The following is a 6,277-nucleotide window of genomic DNA, read 5'->3' on the forward strand; positions in this document are numbered from 1 at the left end:
CCTATAAACTACGCAAGTACTTCTCACAGCTAGACTTGCCACTCATTAGGAAGCTGTACAAGTTGTACAAGTACGACTATAAAATATTCGACTACGATTTGGATAGTATAGTCGGGTTTGATTTAGGGTAAGGTGAATTTAGTCGTAGTCTAAGTGCAATGTGTCAAAATCAAAATATTTGCTTATGTACAGTAAGCGCCCCAACTTAAAGAGTCTCACTAACCCTCCACCAAAAAGCCGCTTCCATAAAATCGAAGTTACGCTCTTATTAGGTAAAATAACGAGACGTTGTTAGACGACTCGCTCCTCGCACTCCACACCATCAACGCAGCCCAAGTGGAGTTCCCTCGCCTCGCCCGCACCTCCGGCACGGCCTATAAACTACGCAAGTACTTCTCACAGCTAGACTTGCCACTCATTAGGAAGCTGTACAAGTACGACTATAAAATATTCGACTACGATTTGGACAGTATAGTCGGGTTTGATTTAGGATAGTGAATTAGTTTATGTTTAATGGTTTAAGTGCAATGTGTCAAGTCTTACAAAATATTTGCTTATATAAGTACAATCTGTACAGGTACGACTATAAAGTAAGAAATGTCTCAGATTGATCTGAGGCTTTCTTATTCAATAATAATGATAATACATATTCTTTATTGTGCACCATACAGTTAAAAATACACAGAAAATTAAATGTAAATTAAAAGCTACTTATTTACTGACCGAGGTGTGTACACTATTTTTCTGTTCGACGGAGCTGGAAAACGGCAACTTCGTTTAGCGCAGCGGGCCGAAAGTTGTCGGCTTTTCGGCCGTAGGGCAGAAAAATATTGTTGATGGCTTTCATATATTAGTCAGGCTTGGTTTAGTATAGGTTGAAACCGTTCGTGTTTTTTGCATGGCTCTAAAACCTAACCTTATTAAGGAATCTGTACAAACTTTACAAATAAGTATATCTGTAATTAGCCTGCCAATTATAATTATCACCACAAAATGTCTATTGTTTATTTAATGTTATTCAATATGTAGTATTTAACTAATGGTACCTCTTTTTTAGGGTTCCGTACCCAAAGGGTAAAACGGGACCCTATTACTAAAGACTCCGCTGTCCGTCCGTCCGTCCGTTCGTCCGTCTGTCACCAGGCTGTATCTCACGAACCGTGATAGTTGAAATTTTCACAGATGATGTATTTCTGTTGCCGCTATAACAACAAATATTAAAAAGTACGGAACCCTCGGTGGGCGAGTCCGACTCGCACTTGTCCGGTTTTTCTCTATAGACAACAAACATGACAAATCAAGATAGTATTAATATGTGTGACAGTTTAGTTTTATATAGGCACTATAATGTTGTTACAATCTATAGGAAAACATTGAGGTAGAATGTCTCAGTTACACCCCTAGTGCTGGTAGATTTTATGATGGTATATGTCATTAAAATTTAGGGGTTATTAATTTTAAGCCCAATTGAATATAGGTAGTCTTATTTCCTAGTATTTATATTAACCTAACAACCCTCTGTTTGTATTCAAATGTTAAGAATTACCAGTTTATTATGTTCACTTTCTTTTCCTTGTCCATATATATAATTCGACATATATCAGATACGCATGAATACATCTAAATGTGTAGAATTAACATTCATAAACATATAATTTTTACATTTGAAACTGCATGTTGTATGCGTCACTTATGCAGCATCGATTGCATTCAATCATGCTTTTATTCAATCTGATCGATACAGTAGTCGAACGTTGCCAGCAATTAAAATCATTTTAGTTCATTAAGTAGTTGTCTAGTTGTACTTATAAGTTTGATTTGATTCTAAAGAGCTGGGGCCTATCTCACCACTTTAATTTTAAGTATGTTCACGTAATATATTTCGTAGGCAATGGCTCGCACATTTTTATAGTGTTGTAAAGTAACCAAAACATTTCGCTTCACGGCTGTGTTGCTACGTAATTAATGGAAGTAATTTAGTTATGATATTTTAAATATAGTAGTAGTATAATATACCGGGTGTGGCCTGTAACACGAGCAAATAATTAAAACATAGATTGTACTCCTCAAACGGTGCCACTTTTGTTCAACATCTTTTAAAAAATATGAAGTATTTAGACTCTCTATTTTTCATACAAAATAAATATTACCTTCAATGGACGCCATTGCCACGCCATATCATTGTGATTGACGTTGCTTGTCACGTCTTAAACATAACAAAATTCGCAATACATTGCGTCTTAGAATAAACTTTAAAGTGTATTAAAAATCAAACCACAAGTTATTTTTAAAAGTCGCTGAACAAATGTTGGTCAGTATGAGGAGTACAGCCTACAGTTAAATTTTTTGCTCATATTACAGGCCACACCCGGTATATTAAGAAAAAATACCGCATAAAATTCAGATAGGTATCTGAATTCTGAAACGATGTGTAGATATGTACTTTAAAATTATTTATGCCGTGCCGTACTTTAATTTTTGTAACCTTAATGTCCAAACTACTGATGTGCCGTCAGAAGTTTCCAAAATAGCGAAATTTCCACTCGGTGAAATTTAGGAAAGTTTTCATATGTTCGTCTAGGAATCGAAATTTTCCATTTCCAGAATGAATGTATCCTGTGAAATTTTCCTGTAATTTTCGAGTTTTTCCCCTTTTTTTAAAAACTTTCTACAACTTGTACAGATGTACATACCTGTGGTTGATTGTTATCGGCTGCTATTTAACTGATCACCAGATTTAGTAAAATTTAATACCAAAAAAATCTATTTTACCACCCTAAAATCATGAATGATCACCAAAATTATAACACCATTTTAATGTGAAATGATTACCAATTTTATTACATTTTACTATCCTTTTAAAGGAAATGACACCAAAATAATCATTATTAACCCAAAAATAGTCAATGATTACCAAATTTCAATCCCCATTTTAATGTGAAATGATAACCAAATTTTTAAATCTTGCTATCCTATTAAAGAAAATGACACCAAAATAATCATTGTAAACCCAAAAATAGTAAATGACCACCAAAATTAGAACTAAATCAATTTTTTAACAAGCAGATACGTCTGCGAGCGATATTCCAAATTTTATATTAAAGGAAAAAATGGAAAAAGTTACGCTTCCTTTTTAAAATTAGAACTCCATTTTAATGTAAAATCATAACCAAATTTTTAAATCTTGCTATCCTATTAAAGCAAATGGCTCCAAAATAATCATTGTAAACGCAAAAATAGTAAATGATCACAAAATTGTAACCACATTTTAATTAAAAATGTGCAATCATTTAATATATCGTTATCCTATTAAATTAATTAATCCACTTCGTCACCTTTTTCTAGTAGCATTTTATTTCTGTAACAGTCGCAGCTCTAACCTAACCTAACCCACTTTTCTAGTAGCATTTTGTTTCTGTAAGGGTCGCAGTTCAAACCTAACCTAACCCACTTTTCTAGTAGCATTTCTTTTCTGCAAGGGTCGCAGTTCAAACCTAACCTAACCCACTTTTCTAGTAGCATTTCGTTTCTGTATGGGTCGCAGTTCAAACCTAACCTAACCCACTTTTCTAGTAGCATTTCTTTTCTGTAAGGGTCGCAGTTCAAACCTAACCTAACCCACTTTTCTAGTAGCGTTTCGTATCTGTATGGTTAGCAGTTGAAACTTAACCTAACCTACTTTTCTAGTACCATTTCGTTTCTGTAAGGGTCGCAGTGCTAACCTAACCTAACCCACTTAACTGATAGCAGTTTAACTTACTTTTCCTTTTCTAGTAGCATAACGAAATGCTACTAGAAAAGTAGATTAGGTTAGGTAGGTATGCGGTGCGGTCTACGGGGGGTTGAGCGGAAGGGGCTAGTAATTTTGGCATCAGTTTACTTTATTTGGTAATATGTATAAATTTTTTGGTAATCATAGTGGTTTATTTAGGTGAAAATATCGCATTAATTTGGTCTTCAAGATTTGGTGATCATTCATGATTTTTGGTGATCATTCAATATATTTGGTATTTGAATACAATTTGAAGTGCAGTCGTAATTAAAGTGGTGGTACTTTTGTATTTTTAGGCCTTATTTATTTGGTGTTCAGTAATTTTTTTTGGTAAGCATGATTTTTTTATTTAGGGTACCAAAGTATTTTTTGGTGGTCATTATATTTGTAGCCATTGTTATCTGTAGGCCAAACCAAAATATTCAAATTGTAACACCGAACTTTGTCAGTTTTAGTCCATCTTTATTTATAGATATAAGTTTTCGCAGATATAAGTACACCTATGGTTGTATATATGTTGTTAAGTACATTTTACATCTCAATCGTAAACAAATATAATCTAGTCCAGAATTAGAACTAGGATGAACTTTACTTTAGCATACCATGAGAGTGGCGGGAAGTGGTTATTTTGTAAATATTATTAAACTAAATAATAATATAAGGTATTAATAGATCAATACAGTCTTCGTTAAATTACAACAGTGTATTTTATATTTAAAACTTTCGCGATTTGAACACATATTAACTCACATTTAGGTATAGACGGGTCTATCGTGAATTTATTTTATTACCTTTATTTACCGCCGTTTCGACACAGGTTTCACTGGTCGTGGTCGCAGCTAACAGTGTATTTTGTTGAATTGCAATACATTCCCAGAATCTGTTTAAACTAACTGCACCGGTTTGACAGCGGCAAAGTGTGACAGCGTCACACGTGATGACATATATTTATATGAATTTTACGTTAACCATACTTGCCAAGTCGGCTTAGACTGACCTTAGGGTGGTATTCAATCTGTCCAATATGTTGGTCCAATGTCATTGCGTCTCACTTTCTCATTAAGCAAAATATGAGACAAAAATACACATTAGACAAATAATTTGGACAGGTGGAATACCATCCTTAGACATGTTATTGAGTAAATTTAATTATGTATACTTAGTAAGATTAAATATTTTTCAGTGCCTCGAAGCATTACGCAAAAACTCTACCTACCGAGTTACTGATTAAGAGGTTCATATTGAATATAATATTAAATTAGGTTAAAAATATAAAATTATCTCGTAGTACATTGTAATTGTTATTGTTAACAAAAGTTATCTCTGTTTGCATATTGATGAAGCGTAAACTATGTATGGAAAGTTTGAGATATTTTCGGTGCTGTTTATATTTAATCCGTCATTTTTGACACTTTAAAAGCTTATCACTATCGCTTGGCATTGGGGCATTCCGATAATATAATGTAGGTTTAATATGATTTAATTAATAAGGAAAATAATGAATACCTACCTTAATAATTTTTATTCAACAGTTTCGATCTATCCAATGACGTAGTATCAAAGGCGGTTTCAGACTAGCGTTGAACTTTTGGCCTGTACGCGCCTACACGCGCTTAAAAGGCTAGTCTGAAACCACCCTAAAAGTAAAAAGGTTTCACTGTGGGTCAGGAATCAAGTTGTTCAATAGTACTTACAACTAAAGCCTGACCAGGAATATATGATCACGCGCCATATTGCGGAATTTCACAGTAACTAATTTTTCTATACTATTCTGAACTGTCACCCTATACATGATAATAAGAGCGCCCTCTTGACAATGATCATATGTGACGTTATCTATGAAAAGGTACCTTGTTGTCGATGGCGCTTACGCCATTATTAACGATGCTCCGATATAAATACAATGCCGCGCGACACTGTGCTTGTGCGACAATGACACGCTTGTCGACCATGACAATAAGGTCCCTTTTCATAGATAATGTCCCATATTACTGGTCAGGCTTTACATTGAAGTCTGCTGATTGACACACATCGAAAAATATTGCGCTCTCAACTAATTTGGTACCTAACTTTCTTAATATAATTTATCAATGGTATGCTCTTTGCACATCTGACCTTGCATTTGCTGATACACCTGTTATTGGACTCGTTTAAGTATTTCGTAACTGCACATGTGTGCTCTGGTTTATCTATTGCTTCGTGATGTAATATCGTACCTGTTTGTACAATTTTGATGGTAGGTATCTTTTGGGGATTTGATGATTTACCCCCTTATTTATAAACGCGCTACAAGCCTTAATTCGCTAATAATCGTTTGCCTTTGTCTGTCATTTTGACTTATGTATTTGTAAGAAAGGGATAAAACATAATTTAACTAAATCAGGCCCGTAAAGTTTTATGAATAAGGGGGTTAGATATTTTAGATCTAAGAATAACGTGAATTTTCGTTTAATAATGTATAATTTTTTTGAAATCATGCTGCCAAGTTTCAGTTTGTAGGTAAGT

The sequence above is a fragment of the Cydia splendana genome, chromosome 5 (genome assembly GCF_910591565.1).
Source record: "Cydia splendana chromosome 5, ilCydSple1.2, whole genome shotgun sequence".
In the NCBI taxonomy this organism is placed as follows: Eukaryota; Metazoa; Arthropoda; class Insecta; order Lepidoptera; family Tortricidae; genus Cydia; species Cydia splendana.